Source organism: Oryctolagus cuniculus, chromosome 12 (genome assembly GCF_964237555.1).
Source record: "Oryctolagus cuniculus chromosome 12, mOryCun1.1, whole genome shotgun sequence".
NCBI lineage: Eukaryota > Metazoa > Chordata > Mammalia > Lagomorpha > Leporidae > Oryctolagus > Oryctolagus cuniculus.
The window spans coordinates 43,481,066-43,498,262 of NC_091443.1; positions in this window are offsets into that span (position 1 = coordinate 43,481,066).

Consider the following 17,197-nt stretch of genomic DNA (forward strand, 5'->3'; position numbering starts at 1 on the left):
ATGGTCACCTATGATGTTGTCTGTGTCGACTGCCTTCTGGGAGACCTGGTTAAGCACAGAAAGAATGACTTCTGAAAAATTCTATCTTGAATCCAAACTAATAATTAATCACTATAAATATGGCATTATGATAAACTCTAAAACTCCAATGAGTTTTCTTGAAGAAAATAATCTCTGAGGTCACTGAGAAAATGTGCTTTTCTCATCTCCAACCATTGAACCACCATGATGGATTACTGCGATTAACACAGGAACTGTTTCTCCACCACTGACTATGATAATAGGTGTCCTCTATCATATCTCTTTATTTAAACTTTAAAAAAATGAATCTGATTAAATTTGAATTTGTAGGAAACTTGACTACCAAGAGACAATTTAAGGTTAATGTTCTTTGAAATTATTTCAGGCCTTTCTCCAAATTCTTCACAGATTTTCTCCTAGAACAATATCCTAGGAAATAAAGGAGAAGGGCAGACCATTGGCATTTGAGGATTTCATATGGGCATATTTACAATCTGCAATTTCCGCTGTTTGTGAGTGACCCTGAAATTGGATGATACAGAGAATTTATCATTGTGAGCCTCATCTCAATGTGAGTCTGCTGTTCTCTATTGCTCTGCTACCCAATAACTTTCCAGAAGTGACAAACTCTCTTTTTCTATGACAAAGTGACCAACAAATATATACAGAAAATTGAAAAGTTTGTCCATTCATGGTGTGAAGGAAGGTACAAAAAACTTTACTGCAAACATGTTTCTAGAAAAATCTGCCTTCCCAATGTAAACAGAGGAAACTTTTTCAAATAGTAAGAAGTTTTCTATTGGTGCTGAGTGAAAGAAATTAATCCTCAGGAAGAGTCACTTTCACTATCAGCTCTTAGCTGTCATTTAATGCAGAGACATAGTATAGACATGATATTATACACAGATTCCATTTTTCACTCACACACTGACCAACTGTGTGAATCTGGTTTAATTACTTCATCTATCTGGCCACTGTCATTATCATCACTACCACCATGGCCACCACTTCTGAGTCCATATTACAAGTTAGGCACCACAGGGTCAGCACTGTGGCATAGTGGGTAAAGCTGCTGCCTGCATTCCATATGGATTCCGGTCACAGACCTGGCTGCTCCCCTTCTGATCCAGCTCTCTGCTATGGCCTGGGAAAACAGCAGAAGATGGCCCAAGTCCTTGGGCCTCTGAACCTGCATGGAAGATCTGGAAGAAGCTCCTGTCTCCTGGTATTGGATCGACTGAGCTCCAGCCATTGTGACCATTTGGGGAGTGAACCAGCAGATAGAAGACTCACACTCTCTCTCTCTCTCTCTCTCTCTCTCTCTCTGCCTGGGCCTCTGCCTCTCTTTACCTCTGCCTTTCAAATAAATAAATAAATATTTTAAAAAACAAAAATCAAAAACAAGTTAGGCACCATGTCTAGCTCACCTGGACTATCTCATTTACTTCTTACAACAACCTGATATAGTAGGCATATTAATATATATATATATACTATATATTAATATATATAATATTATTACCTATAGAAGCAAATAATACTGGCTAAAACAGCATATATTGAATGATTATTACCAGGTTTTTCAGCACCAAAATTCACATTGAAATTTGTTTGCCAATGATGTTGGGAAATGGGGCCTTTAACAGGAGTTCATGTTTTTCTTGGGAGAGTGAGGAATGCATTGGTCACAGTTAAGTAGGTTATTGCAAAGCAAGCCTGAGGCCTCCTTCCCTACTCTTTCATACTTCTGCCTCTCTTCCACATACACCTGCTTAAACTTCCACTTTGTTGTTATCATACCATGATGCAGGACAAAGACCCTGTGAGATGCAGGTACCTGATCGTGAACTCCTTGCCTTCAGAACTGACAGTCAAACTAAACCTCTTTTATTTATAAATTATCCAGTCTTGGGTATAGTGTTACAGTAACAGCAAATAGAATAACACACTTTTCATGGGAGCATATTGTACCAAGTATTTTCCATGCCTAATTTCATATAATCCTCACAATAGAGAGTTGGGTAGTTTTTTTTTTTTTTTTTTTTTTTTTTTTTTTTTTTTTTTTGGACAGGCAGAGTTAGAGAGAAAGAGAAAGGTCTTCCTTTTCCATTGGTTCACCCCCAAAATGGCCACTATGGCCAGCATGCTGCGCCGATCCAAAGCCAAGAGCCAGGTGCTTCCTCCTGGTCTCCCATGTGGGTGCAGGGCCCAAGCACTTGGGCCATCCTCCACTGCCTTCCTGGGCCACAGCAGAGAGCTGGACTGGAAGAGGAGCAACAGGGACAGAATCCGGCACCCTAACTGGGACTAGAACCTGGGGTGCCAGCACCGCAGGCGGAGGATTAGCCAAGTGAGCCACGGTGCCGGCCAAGCTGGGTACTATTAAACTTTTATTTAACAGATAGGAAGTTGAGGCTTAAAAAGGTTCATTAATTTGCCCAAAGTGACACAGTTACTAAGAAGTAAAGGGAGTTTTGACTTTAAACTTCTTTAACTCAGAAGTCCATGATCTTAACTACTAGGCTTTACTGGGTATAAAAATGGACAAATCATAATATAAAATAGATATCTAGGCACAGATATTGAGTTTATCATATACACATAAGCACTAGGTATTGGTGCTTTACTGTCATTGTCATGTAAATCGTATTTCCCATCAGCAAGGCCAGCCCTTGGAGCTGTTTTTCCATAGTCATTTCCATGAAGTCAAATTATTCTCATGGGGCCAGCAGCAAACACTGACACAACTAGTTGAGGTTCAGTAATAGAAATACTATGAAGCCAGTATTGATTTGGGGTAGCCCATAAGGATTGAACCTGTGTTCTGGTGGAATGAGCACTGTATTTTACCCAAGGAAACCAACATTATCATTAAATTCTAAGTGCTATCCTGAGCAATTTCATTTTTTGTACCCTGGCAAAGAGATGGCAAGAGCCTGTTTCTGACAATTGAGCAAACTTTCTTTTTTCTTCCCTTGGTTTGCAAAAATAAAGGAACGGAAGAACATGGAAATTCACTGGGATGAGTCAAAGGTAGATTTCTAATGTAGATTGTTCAAATTCTACACACACAGAGGTATGCACACACACACAAATCCACCAATAGCAGAACAGCAAAGACAACAGGAACCAGAGATTTGTCCGTCACATCAACAGCAGTGGGGGATTTGGTAATGTACTTCATTTCCACATGTGTTTTCAAGGGATCACAGGTCAACTCAGACTTTTCATAGAAGACGCAGAAACAAATACAATCTGTTAGATTCATTGTAAATCCGAGGAGCAGTTGTATCCAAATTATAGTTATTAAGGTTATTTCTGTCTCTGGGGAAACGATAAATTACACTCAAGTCCATTACTTAGCAGAGTTATTATGCATTTAGGAACTTAATTTGGGGACAGTTTTGATTTTCCTTGGAAGAGAAAAGACAGAGTCATCGTTTGGCTGAAGCATGACTATTTCGGGCTGTAGTCAGATACCATCTTGTACGAGACTGGCCAAGTGTCACTCTTTTCCTCCATGGTGGTGCAGATGAAAAGAGGTGGCACACGCAGGGGATTTGTTCTCAGCTTCATGGTGATACTCTTCCTTTATCTGGCACTCACTAAAAATAACATCTGAATGAAGGAACTGGGTCACCTGGTGACATTTTTGGTAGTAGCAGAACATTGGGGAGGCAAACACTTTGTTTCTGTACAGCATTGCACAAATTCAATGTGTTAGGCTTGTACAATGCATTTCCAAAGAAAGCTATGGAAATTCCTCATTTGAATCTTTTCAAAGCACAGGAGAGAGGGATGCACTTCTGGGGCATCCTGGGGGCACTCCCTCCTAGTGATGGGGGCTGAAGTAGATAAAGCAAACTTTAAAGTCTCATTTCAATCTTGCAGTCCTATATCTTTTCCTATGTGATATGCTGGCCCCAGGAAGTAAGTGAATCAATCCACTGCCTTATCTCTCCTAATGCATTTGTTTCATTTTCAAAGTACAGAAAGTACAAACTGCAGATTACTTTGGTGTCAGATAGCTGGAGTAAAATGTGGAGCCTTTGAAGGCAAAAGAAACTTGGTACTCTAATTCCTGATGCCAGGACCTTTCAGGATACCTGGTGCACAGTGGAGTTCAAAAATGATGGCTGAATGAATAATGATCATCTGAAACCTCTTATAGCTTCTCTCGTATATCTTCTACTGCTTTCTGCCTTGCTCCCTCCCTCCACCCAGCCATCTAGGTCTCCCAGCTGACCCTCAGTCGTAGGAAGCATGTGTCTAGGAAGCATGTGTCTCCCTTGGCAATCATGGTGTTTGGGGCCTGGAATGCTTCCATCACCCATCTGTGGGACCAGCTTCTCCACCTCCTCAGGTCTCTGCTAAAAGGTCACCTTATCAGTGGAAGCCTTTTTCTTACCACCACTTCCATTTCCCCCATGTTCTTCCATTATTCTTGCCAGCACCTGATATAGTATATCACCACCTGCTTGTTTGCTTAGAATCTTTCTCCCACATGACTGGAATGTGAACTCCACAAGGACAGTGACATTGTTTTGTTCACTGCAGGGTCCCAGAGCTAGAAACACACACCGATGGAGTGAATGAGTGGATGATTGAATGGATGTTTTAGTTCCAGCTTTTCTGGTTGATAGGAACACTCATTCAAGCTTGCTCAGGTAAGGGGGGTTTACGTGGAAGGAATCCTATGGAAATCCAATAACATGAACATTGGAAGTTCCTTGATATATCCAGGCATCCTGAAGGCAAGATCTGGAAGGAGCCACCAGGACTTCAGTAGCAGGACAGGGCAGACCTAGGCCCTGGCCTCTGTCATCACCACCCTTCACGTCTTCTCCTGACTCCTTGTTCCTCCTAACTTCAGCTGGTATCATGCCACATTACAACTCTTGTTCTGAGTTTAGTGCTTCACCTCTCCATTAGCTCTCTCAGTCTCAGTTTACCAGTAGCAGAACCCAGCGATCGCAGATCATTGTGGCGAACCTGATCAACAGTCTCTTGCTCGGAACTGATCAGCCAGTGTCCTCCCTGAGTCTACTCACCTATGATGTGGAGCAGATATTATGTGGTCTGCTCACAATTCAGAAGTCACTGGTGGGGAAACTTCTAGAAGGATCTGGCTATCGGCATCCCAAAGGCTATCCTCTTATTTCTGCGAGGATGCTCTTTTGTCTGTCATATACTCCTTTTAAAGGCAGTTGGAAATTCATTACACATTTGTTTGGTGTTTTTAATCAGTGTTACCCAAAAGTACCTTAAAATAATGATATGTGTTAAATATATTATTATTATTAAGATTTCATGTATTTATTTGAAAGGGAGAGTCACAGAGAGGCAGAGGCAGAGATCTTCCATCCACTGGTTCACTTCCCAAAAGGCTGCAACAGCAGAGGGGTTGATCCGAAGCCAGGAACCTGGAGTTTCTTCCAGGTCTCCCACATGGGTGCAGGGGCCCAAGCACTTGGGCCATCTTCCACTGCTATCCCAGGCCACAGCAGAGAGCTGGATTGGAAGTCAAGCAGCTGGGACTCGAACTGGCACTCATATGTGATGCTGACACTTCAGGCAATGGTTTTACCAGCTATGCCACAGTGGAGGCCCTAAGACTTATTATTAACACAAAACCAAAAATCACATGCATCTTTCTTTTGGCTTGGGCATCACAGGTAGACTCTAGGAGTCTGACATGTACAGCTGATACGGCGGGTGCTACACTGTGGTTCCTGGGCTGAGATGCTTTCATAGACACAACTGACCAGAAATGTTCCATCTAGGGGGCAGGATCATCTTACCAGTTAAGAGCACCACCTGAGTCTGGGACAGGGGATAATATTGAGACAGTTAAATTTAAAGCAAAGAGACTGGCAGGAGACTATTTTTTTCAGCTTAGATCCTGCAAGCTAAGTTTCTTGAAAGATGTATAATTAATTCCTTACATGTCCTAAGTCTTCTCTCTAGTCCAGATTTTGTTTTCCTTTCTGATTTTAAGACTGTACAGTTGAGCACCCCATGCTAAACATGCCGAGAGCCAGCATGTTCCATGTTCCAGCCTGATGTTCCTGGGAAGCTGTGAGGACCACAGCCAGGCTCAATCATTTGCCTTGACTATGAGTGCTTTCCCTAAGACAGAATGGTTGTTAAAGCAACTATATGATCCATAGAGCCTAAAACATTTCCAGGCATCTAGCAGCAATGAAGGAGAGGCAATAACCCAAACAGAAGCTCACCAGGGAGAACCCCTGCCTCAGCTTTCTCATCTCTAAATCTCCGAGTAATGAGGATCAAAATCTAATTGAGTACAGAAGCTTCCAAGGCTCCAAGCTTCTCAGGTAGGAAACTTTATCTTGTAGACCAAGTGGTGCTGACAAACTGTGCTCCACAGGCCAAAGTCAGCTCTCAGGCTGGTTGTTTTTTAACTGACACTTGTGCTAAGAATGATGTTTCTACTTTTAAAGGGTTGGAGAAAAATCAAAAGAAGAATAACATTTCATGGTATATCAATTGTATGAAAATCAGATTTCAGGATCCATAAATAAAGTTTTACAGAGACACAGACATGCTCCTTCATTTGTATTGTCTGTGATTGCTTTTCCATCATAGTGACAGAATAGTTAGAGACCACATAATCCACAGAGATTAAAATTTACTTTTTTATCTTTAAAAATTTATTTATTTGAAAGGCAGAGTTAGAGAGAGAGAGAGAGGTATTCCATCCACCAATTCACTCCCCAAATGGCCTCAACAGACAGGGCTGGGCCAGGCTGAAGTCAGGAGCTTCATCTGTGTCTCCTACATGGATAGCAAGGGCCCAAGTACTTGGCCCATCAATCACTGCTTTCTCAGGTGCCTTAGCAGGGATCTGGATTGGAAGCTGAGCCAGGACTCGGAACAGTGCTCCAATATGAGATGCCTGTGTGGTAGGGGGCAGCTTAACCCATGATACCACAGTATCGGGCCCAATATATTTGCCTTCTGGCTCTTGGCAGAAAAAGGTCACCAAGCTCTGTTTCAGAACACAGAGGCTGAGTCAGACACTCCTAGATTTAGACTGTAGCTTGCCACTTACTGGCTGGGCAGTGTTGGAAAGTGATTTAACCTTTGTCAGCTCCAGTTTCCACATTGAAAAATGGAGATGAAAACAGTCTTGAGCCCAACAAGTTCAATGGAAGGGACTGAAGGAGGTCACCAGGAGGCACAAAGCAGAGATCCCAGCACAGCTGAATAAACCAAAGCATGAATCCAGGTCTCTCATCCTCAGCTTCCAGTTCAGTCCCTGGCTCCAAACAAGGCTTACAGACATATTTGCATAATAAATGAATAAGTTGTAAAGTATAAGTTTAGGATCATTTTGATATATCACCTGGAAAGTGTCTGGGGGTGAGCAGTCACCAAGAGAAATAGGAGAGTCAAGAGAGGTTCAGGACAGGTCAGGACCAAGTAGAGTCAGACCAGCATGGAGCTGTGGCTGATCCTGCAACTACTGCCCCTACTCCACGGGGCCACCTGAGGCCGGGTGTGGTTGTCACCAGATGCTGAGATTGTTTTTTCTCCTACTCAGGTTTATCAGTCTTTCTTTCTGAAACCAGACGACAGTCATTCACTCACCCACCCACACATCAGGAAATCTTTTTGGATTCACCTTTAAAATATACCCAGAATTGTCCCTTTTCCTCTCCCCTCCCTCTGCCATTCCTACCACTCCGGTCGGAGGCACTGTATCCTCTCTCATCTTCATCAGTACAACAGCCTAAGTGATCTCTCTCTTCCCCCTCATCTTCCTGCAGTCTATTCTTAGTACAGCAGCTAGAATGATCCTTTTTAAAGATCGTATCATGTCACTCCTCTGCTCAAACTGTTTTGTGGCTGCTCATCCCATGCAGAGTAAAAGCTGAAGTCTTTACAATGGCTACAGCTCTACTGGCTTGGTTCCATCCCATGACCTCTGACCTCCTCCTCCTCTTATGCTCCCCTTGCTCCAGCTCCCAGGGCTCTCTGCTGTCCTCAAATGCCCTAGCAGGCAATTGTCTCAGGGCCTTTCCCAGGCTGTTCTTCCATCTGAGTGCTCTAGATATTACCATGACTAGCTCGTCGCCTCCTTCAACTCATTCCTCACTTAGTGAGATCTATCCTGGCCACCCTGATCACTTAATCACACATATAATAAGAACCACACCCTCCCAGTTTTCCAGTCTTCCTTACCTTGTTTATTTCATTTATCTTTACTGTTTCTTTCTGCTAGAATGTAAGCACCACGAAGGCAAGACCTTTTGTCTTTTTGTCCAGTGATTATCCCGAGCATCTAGATAGTGCCTGGTAGGTCCTCAATAAAGTGTGTTGATTGAACCACTGAATAATTATAATCTTTTCTAATTCTATAGTCTTTTCCCCAGAGCCACAATCTGCCTCTGATTGATCTGACCACCCTTTGAAGCCTTTGTGACAATATCTTAGATTTTATAAAGGGAACTCTAGGGGAAACTGTCCCCCATCTGCCCTGGGAAATCTGACACAGCCAAAACTGTACCCCAACTTCTGGTGTACCTGCTAGGCCAGGAATGAACACAGCCTCCCTCACTGGGCTGGATTATTCAGTTTTGGACTGCTCAACCTTCCTTGCTTTGACTTTGCCAACAGCAGTATTGACAAGATGTGCATAACTTGAGCAAGGAGGAGGAAAAGACATAAGGATCAGTAGCACTGGTTTTCCATCTTGCATCACAGATCTGAAAAAGGGCTTGAATTTTTTAAAGATTTATTTATTTATTTGAAAAGCAGAGGCATGGTGTGGGAAGAAGGAGTGAGTGAGTGAGGTAAAGAGAGGAGAGGGAGGAGAGGGGTAGGGGAAGAGAGAAGGAGAAAGAGAAAGAGGGCTCTTTCATTCTCTGGTTTACTTCCCAAATGGCTGCAATGACTGGACCTGGGCCAGACCAAAGCTAGGAATCTGGAGCTCCACCTAGGTCTCTCACATGGGTAGCAGGGACCCAAGTACTTGAGCTGTCTCCTCTGTTGCTTTTCCAGGCACATTATCAGGGAGCTGAGTTGGAAACGGAGTAGCCAGGACTCAAACTGGTGATCTGATGAGATGGCAGCACTGCAGGTGGCAGCTTAGCTCACTGCTACCATGACAGCCCTGAGAGCTTGAAATGTTGACAAGAGTCAGGAGTAGAGTCTATGTATACTGAATTCTCCCAGTGATCTCAGATAATGGAGAGGTTGTAGCAACATAACCTCTATGGAAGATGAAATGAAATGTGGAAAGACTGAACTCCTCAGGTTCTGTGCTCTGGCAGACACAGTACATGATCTCATGCATATCAACCCCTAGGGAACTGCCACTCAGACATCTAGTTCCAACTGCCACACAACAAGGAACTGTGTGAATATGAACAGAAAACACCTCCAAGGTCTAGCCCTCTGGCCTAGGCTGCAGGAGAGACGGCTGTAGTCAGAATCATCCTAGAGTGTAAGAAAACATGAATCATAAGTAATGGTCAATAACCACATTATAAATTTTGCAAGCCTTGTTTTACTGGGATGAGATTTATCCTTAAAGATACTGGCAGTAAAGTCTTCCCCTACCATTTTAAGGCCTCAGAATACTGAGCAATAAACAAGGAAAGGAAATGGCCTGAAAAATTTATTGAGGAGAGTCCTAACAAGACACAGTTCGGAGCACTCCCAGTGCTTCTCTGTGGAGAAAGCAGAAGAGGTGCCCAAGGGGGTGTGTGGCCACTCTCCTCATCCTCCACAAGGTCCTTTGGCTTGTTCAGTTGGTATCTAAAGCAAAGGGGTGGGACGCAGAGGAAAACTCTCAAGAGAAAACAGAGTATAGACTATATTTCTGGACTCCTCTTCAGAACCTGTAGGTTTGGAGCCAGCATTGTGGTACAGCAGGTAAAGCCACTGTGTGCAGCCCCAGCATCCCACATGAACTCTGGTCTGAGTTCAGGGTGCTCCACTTCCAATCCAACTCCCTGCTAATGTGCCTGGGAAAATAGCAGAAGATGGCGCAACTGCTTGAGCCCCTGCATCCACATCAGAGAACTGGTTGAAGTTTCAGGCTCCTGGCTTTATGCCTAGCCCAGCCCCAGCCTTTGTAGCCATTAGGGGAATGAACCAGTGGATGGATGAGTTCTCTCTCTCGTTTTTCTTCTGTCACTCTGTCTTTCAAATAAAGAACCTGCAGGTTTGAGGTAAACCTTCAATTCCTCTCTTAAAATAGAACTATTTACTGACATAAGCAAGTATCTACAATTGTTTTCCTATCAATTTTGTGTGTTTTTTCTTAAAAACAAAAAAATCCAAGCTCTTTGTCCTCCCTGCTCTGCCAGACAGAATGCAGGGAATGAAATAGATGAAATCTTCATGGTTTGTCATGACCCCACGGCAGTACCGCCGTCACCCTGGGCCAGTGAGTCTATTTGCAAAGCTGATTTGTGATGGAAAGTGAAATGGAGTGAACAAGCTGTACCCCTCTGCCCTGATGAATATTTTCAGAGTGAGTTTGACCAGCCTCGAAATTCTTCACAAATTCAAGAGGAAAAGGCATTAGCCTTCTAAATGGCCTGGATCAGGTTTCCATAGTAGCTTGGTTAGACAACAGACCTTTCTGCAAGAGTTATGCAGATCTTGTCAATAATGCTGGTACGAAAACAAGAAGGCCAACAATGGGGTCTTGTTCCTTTTAAGCTGAGTCATGAAAATCGTGCACTAAACCATCCTTGGAGAAAGACCTGATTGGTAAAACAACAGCCACTACACTTGGAAGGAATTTCTCAAGGCAAATGTTACCCTCTGCATTCTGAAAGGCACTCAAAGCAATGAGAGATTTAAGAAAAATAATTTGACACCCTACTTCTCAACCTCATAAAACATTTTAAAAACTAACTCATTATCATAATTTATAGCAGGAACTAGTCTCTTAAGTCTCAATGGACAGTCTGTCTGACATCATGGTCCCATTTGTATGATTGATTTTTAAAAGAAGCAATCTTGCCAGACCATTAAAAAGTAAAACAATTAATTACTTTTATGGTAGTTGGTTGCCTTCTGGCCCCTAGTTTTGCTCTTTACAGGGAACACTGTCACTCATGCAGTCCTGCCCGAGGTTTCTGGCAATGCATTTCAGAATGCTCTCTGCACAGACACCGACCATCCTAAACCTGCAAGACGAGGCCCTTATTTCACTGGGCACTGCTCCTGTCTGGTGTTGTTTACAGCTTCTGCCTTCCCCTGCAGCATCCCTGCACAGCAAAGCAACTGTTCAAACTGACCTGCACTACCATTACACCAAATGTCACCATTTATCCCAACAAACAGGAAAGCATTCGTTAAGAACAGAGCTGTTTTCTCTGGTGCTCTCTCAAAGGAGACTGTTGAGAAGGCTATGGTGATACAGAGTAAAAGAGTAGGAAATTATTCCTTCTTAGACTCTTCTGATCTCCATCTGCCTGCAAGGACAATCAGATGCCATCTAAGCCAAAGGGAGGCTGCCTTTTATCTCTTCACCCCCTTCTTGCTTCTGCATCTTCTTTCCAAACACAGAAAAAGTAGAGAACCACTTCTCTCATTAGAATTCCCATTGCTTAATATAATTATTACAGCAACAATTCTGAGTGGATTTTTCAATCTCTAATGTTTTACCACATGAAAAAATCAAGTCCTTTTATGAACATGATTTCATTAGTTCCTATAATGATACGCTGAGATGAAGCAAGGACCATGAACGTCAATACTCATTCTCCTTACAAATGGGGGAAGTGAGGCAAGGTGCTGGGAGGTCACAAAGAAATTAGCCAAGCTGGAATTAAAACCTACTGTTTTAATCTCCTTTAGTCCTAATATTAACATAAATGATTCTACATGCTAGAAACACAATATGAAGATCAGCCAGGATGAAGAGGAAAAAAAAAAATCATTCCATAAAGTTTAAAGAGGTTCCCTATAGCTCTTTGCCTGAAGTATAACATATAAAACCCAGAGAGAGTAATACAGCAAACTGAAACCTTGGGACCTCTCAATGAACTAGATGGTTCACCTTTTTACCTAGGAAGCAAACTGAGGAAAAACCATCAACAACTGGTGGAAACAGAGTGTAACGTTCGAGGTATACTATGTATACCATGGAGTTTAAAGGGAACTTCTGAGACATACCAAGGCCATTCAAACAAAACTCCATCAAACACAGTTTTCCCTCTGAGATGAACCTTAAGCTTTTCTTTTTTTTTTTCTTTTTCTTTTTTTTTCAGATTTATTTGAAAAGCAGAGCTACAGAGAGGCAGAGGTAGAGGCCGAGACAGAGAGGTCTTCCAGCTGCTGGTTCACTCCCCAGATGGCCGCAATAGCCAGAGCTGAGCGATCTGATGCCAGGAGCAAGGAGCTTCTTCTGGGTCTCTCACGTGGGTGCAAGAGCCCAAGGACAAGGGGCATCTTCTATTGCTTTTCCAGGCTATAGCCGAGAGCTGGATTGGAAGTGCAGCAGCCAGGACTCAAGCTGGTGCCCAAATGGGATGCCAGCAGTGCAGGCTGCAGCTCAACCCACTATGTCACAATGTGGGTCCTGATGAACCTTAAGTTTTATCTCCTCCAGGAAGCCTTCTTTGACTGTTGTAGCTGGGGTAATTTCCATCTTGGCTGAATTTCCACAGCACTTTTCATCTAAACCACAGTTCTATCTAGAGAGTATTTCATTATGGAAGTGGGGAGAACTACTAAAATCATCTCAAGTAAAAAGGGAGTTATTACACAGTTACAGACTTTTATAGGAATTAAATAGTAGAAGCACACAAACGTGGCTGAAAAAGTCTCAGGTAGGATTCTATATTTTCTCCTCTGCCTCTGGAATATTTCTATTTCCCTTTGTGCATCTACTCTAAATTCCTTGCAGACTGCTAACCCAGGGTTCTTGCTCCTCCATGGCTGCAACTTGGCTCTGACCTTGGCTTGCCTGGGCGCCCACTCTGTTGCCAATTCTACATGGTATTACCAGCCAAACACCCACTATTATCTGATTGCCATCTCTGAGCCTCTTACTTCAAATTCTTAAAGGAAAATATCACCAACTAAGCCCTGTCTGTGGGTTGTGTTAGGTGTACAATGCTGGTACAGCTCCAGTGACTCAGATGTGGGAGAGGGATGGTGCACGTTGCAGGGGTGCCCCTCCAGCTGGAAGGGGTGGTAAGCCAGGCTTGTCTCCTATTTCTTCCAACCAGTCTCAGCATATATTACACTCTATCTTGCCATCATAGTTAGCTTATTTTGAATGTGTTACCTGTTTTCCCAGATCCAGCTAAAAGCTTCTGAACATTAGGACTTGCTTTATTTCCTTTGTGCCTCTTTCCGGGCCTTGGAAATGGATTATTGAGAATATTTGTTGAGCTGATTGTATTGTTCTTTCGTACACACCAAGTGTAAAACATAGATACTATTGACCATTTGGTGAGTGAAGCAAGGGTCTTGCATTTTCAATTATAATATTTTAAAACATTAATTAAAGAAGATCACAATACTTTTTTTTATAGAAATTTGATTGCCTCATTCTCAAGAATCCAACTTTTTTAAAAAAGCATTTGTCCTTTATTGTAGTTCAAAATGGTTTTAATATGAGGTGTTCAGAGATTTCAGCTTCCCACAAGAGAGTAACTGATACTTGACTTACTTTTGTGGTAATAAACTAACAATGAACAGAACACTCAAGGCAACTATTTTCAGAAAAACAACAACAAGCAGCCTAAGGCTGTAATTCTCAAGAGAAGGTAGCATGAGGTGAGCTCCATGGCTGCCCCAGCTTTCTGCCTGGGACACATTCCTGCCACGGCACAGGGAGATGGAGGCAAAGCAGAGCAAATGGATGAGGCAGGGATTTGTTCCCAGGTGGCTGAAACAGTTGGAATTTGTGATACTGAGTGTTAAAGAAGCACCTGTGCAGAGGCCAAGTCCAGAAGGTCTGGGAGAGGACTCACCATGGTTCTTGGGCAAGAAACCAGCCACCCTTGTGCACGGAAAGTCTCCTGAAGCACAGCAGACAGTGACTGCTGCGGGCCCATGAGGTTAATGGTAATAGCAAAGGTTAGGTGCTCCTGGGAGATACTGGAGTTTTGGTTTAGGGTTCAATTAACACCTCATGAAAACTGTGCCTTAGGAATACCTCTCTACTTTAGAAATAAGACTTTTAGGCATAAGAAATAAAGCAGTTACCACAAATATGTTCAAGGACTTACGGTAAAAAAAGGTCAAAATGAGTGCACAGATAATGGAATCTCAGCAGAGAAATGGACAGTATAGGAAAGAACCGGAAATCCTAAAACTGAAAGTAAAATACATGAAATGCAAATTTTCCTGTTTGTGTTTAACAGCAAATTAGAGACTTCAGATTAAATGACAAATAAACTTCAAGAAATAGAAATGATCCAACCCGAAGATAAGAGGTAGTTTTTAAAAAGTATGGGCCAGCGCCGCAGCTCACTGGGCTAATCCTCCGCCTTGCAGCACCAGCACACCGGGTTCTAGTCCCGGTCGGGGCGCCGGATTCTGTTCTGGTTGCCCCTCTTCCAGGCCAGCTCTCTGCTGTGGCCCGGGAGTGCAGTGGAGGATGGCCCAAGTACTTGGGCCCTGCACCCCATGGGAGACCAGGAGAAGCACTTGGCTCCTGCCATCGGATCAGTGCGGTGCGCTGGCCGCGGTGGCCATTGGAGGGTGAACCAACGGCAAAAGGAGGACCTTTCTCTCTCTCTCTCACTGTCCACTCTGCCTGTCAAATAAATAAATAAAATAAAATAATATAAAATAAAATAAAAAGTAAACAAACTCTAGTGACCCGTGAGACAATTATATGGTCTAATACACAGGTAACTGGAATTCTATAGGGATGGAGATAAAGAATTGGGCCAAAAAATATATTTAAAGATATAGCCAAAATTTCTCCCAATCTGGTGAAAAACACCAAACTACAGATCCAGGAAACTCAGTAAACTTCGAGCACAATGTAAACAAAGAGAATCACATCTAGGAATATCCTAGTGAAACTCTTACAGATCAAAGATGAAGAAATAATGCTAAAAGGAGCCAAGGAAACAAAGAAAAGAAACAGTATTATAATGGATTGAATGTTTGTGTCCCCTCCCAAAATTCACATATTGGAATATAATCCCCAGCATAATGGTATTTGAGGTGGGGGCCTCTGGGAGGTGACTAGGTCATGCGGGAAAGTCTTGACAAATGGGACTGGTCAGAGTCAAGCTCACTCTCCTGCCACGGGAGGACATGAGAAGGAAGCCACCGGTACCTGGGCAGCAGGCCCCTCACCATTTATTCAATCTATCAAAACTTTTTGATCTTACATTTCCCAGTGTCTAGATCTGTGATAAATAAGTGTGTATTACTGCAACTCAAGCTAAGACAACTACATATAGAGGAAAAGTTTCACATATACTTGTTAACTTCTCATCAGAAATATTACAGGCCAGTAGATAATGGAATAATATCTTTAAAGCATTGGAGTAAGGAAACACCATGAATTAAGAAATCCATATCAAGTAAAAACATCCTTCATAAATAAGAGATAAATTTATCATAAATAAAAATTGAAGGGGCTGGCACTGTGGTGTAGCAGGGCTGCCTGCAGTGCCAGCATCCCATATGGGTGCCAGTTCGAGTCCCAGCTGCTCCACTTCCCATGTAGCTCCCTGCTAATGTGGCTGGGAAAGCAGCGGTGTACGGCCCAAATTCTTGGGCTGCTGCACCTACATGGGAGAAGCTGATGAAGCTCTTGGCTTTGGCCTGGCCCAGCCCCAGCCCCAGCCATTGTGGCCATCTGGGGAACAAACCAGCAGATGGAGGACCCCTCTTCCTCTTCCTCTCTCTCTCTGTATCTCTGCCTTTCAAAATTAAAAAAAAAAAAAAATCTTTTTTTTAAAAATTGACACTAGCAGATTTGTGCTAGTAAAAAAGGCTAAAGAAAGTTTTTCAAGCTAGAGAGAAATTACACTGGATGGAAATTCTAATGTGTAGGAAGGAATAAAGTGCACTAGTAATTATAAATATCTGACAATTACCTTAATTTCTTTGAAAGATCACAGGCCATTAACACAAAAATTATATAATTTTGTCTTTGTGGTTTTATCATAGACAGACACAATACATATGGCAAAAATGACATGAAGATGGGGCATGGAAAATGGAATTGTACTGTGCTAAGAGTCTCTCTTTTTTTTTTTTTTAAGGAAGTGGTATAACATTACTAAAAGAGACTATAATACAGATTCATATTGTAATTTCTAGAGTAATTGTTAAGCCAAACACAAACAAGCATATACATACACAAGTATAACTAAAAAGTTAATAGAAAAATTAAAATGGAGTATTAAAAAGTATTTCATTAACCTAAAAGAGGTCAGGAAAGGAGAAATACAGGAAAAAATATATGCCAAATAAAAAAAAAGTAAGACCACAGACTTAAAACCAATAATTATATCACACATAAATGGACTAAATATTCCAATTAAAAGGAAAAAATTAGGGGCTGGCGCCCTGGCTCACTTGGTTAATCCTCCACCTGCGGCGCCAGCATCCCATATGGGCACTGGGTTCTAGTCCCAGTTGCGCCTCTTCCAGTTCAACTCTCTGCTGTGGCCGAGGAGTGCAGTGGAGGATGGCCCAAGTGCTTGGGCCCTGCACCCCATGGGAGACCAGGAGGAAGCACCTGGCTCCTGACTTCGGATTGGCATAGCTCTGGCAGTAGCGGCCATTTGGGGGTGAACCAACGGAAGGAAGACCTTTCTCTCTGTCTCTCTCACTGTCTAACTCTGCCTGTCCAAAAAAAAAAAAAAAGAAAAAGAAAAAAGAAAAGAAAAGAGATCTACTTGAAGTAAAAAGATAGGGCTGGAAGTGAAAGGATAGAAAAATATATATAAACAAAAAGCATAAAAAAAATCACTGTTGTTCATTACTATTAGACAAGGTAAGGAGAAGAAAAAAGCCATTTCTTAATAGGAAAGTATAAACTTGGTACAGAAGACATAAAAATTCTAAATATATACTCACTTAAAATAGAATTTCAAAATACATAAAGCAATTACTGACAGAAACTACAGTGAGAAATAGATAATGATAGAGATTTTAATACTCTAATTCATAGAACAACCAAATTAGAGTGAATAAGGAAATTTGA